This window comes from Octopus bimaculoides, chromosome 7 (genome assembly GCF_001194135.2).
Source record: "Octopus bimaculoides isolate UCB-OBI-ISO-001 chromosome 7, ASM119413v2, whole genome shotgun sequence".
Taxonomy (NCBI): Eukaryota; Metazoa; Mollusca; class Cephalopoda; order Octopoda; family Octopodidae; genus Octopus; species Octopus bimaculoides.
Window position 1 is genome coordinate 9772186 of NC_068987.1, and position 597 is coordinate 9772782.

Here is a 597-nt window from a genome sequence, read left to right on the forward strand (position 1 = left end):
TACACACACACACACACACATATATATGTATATTCGCATATGTGCGTGTGTAGGATTACTTTAGATAGTGTATCATGCCAGCCATTATGTAATTATATATTCATGCATTTATTTGCTAATATTATTTGAGTCAGACTTGACTGATGTTTTTAGCAGAACAGAAAAAAGGTTTGTTTTTGTGTTCTCTTAAACAGCTTCAAGTGATTCGCCAAAAATTACGATCAATGGTCTCTTCTGTGGAGAAAAGAAACCAAGATTTTGCTATCACGTTACTGCCTTTTCTATGGCGACCAAGACTACCAGAAATCAGCAACTACAATAACAACAACAATGATAACACCAGTAACAATAATGACAGCAACGTTCAAAACGTCATACTAACACTGACCCTTTAAGGAGATAAAAGCAAAAGCCGCCACAAATTATGGAAGTTATTGACCATATTAGCTATGATAAACGCTGCCTGTTTGGTTCACTGATATACGTACACACACACATACATACATACGTACATACATACATACATACATACATACACACATACATACATATATATATATATCATATATATATATATATATATATATATATATATAT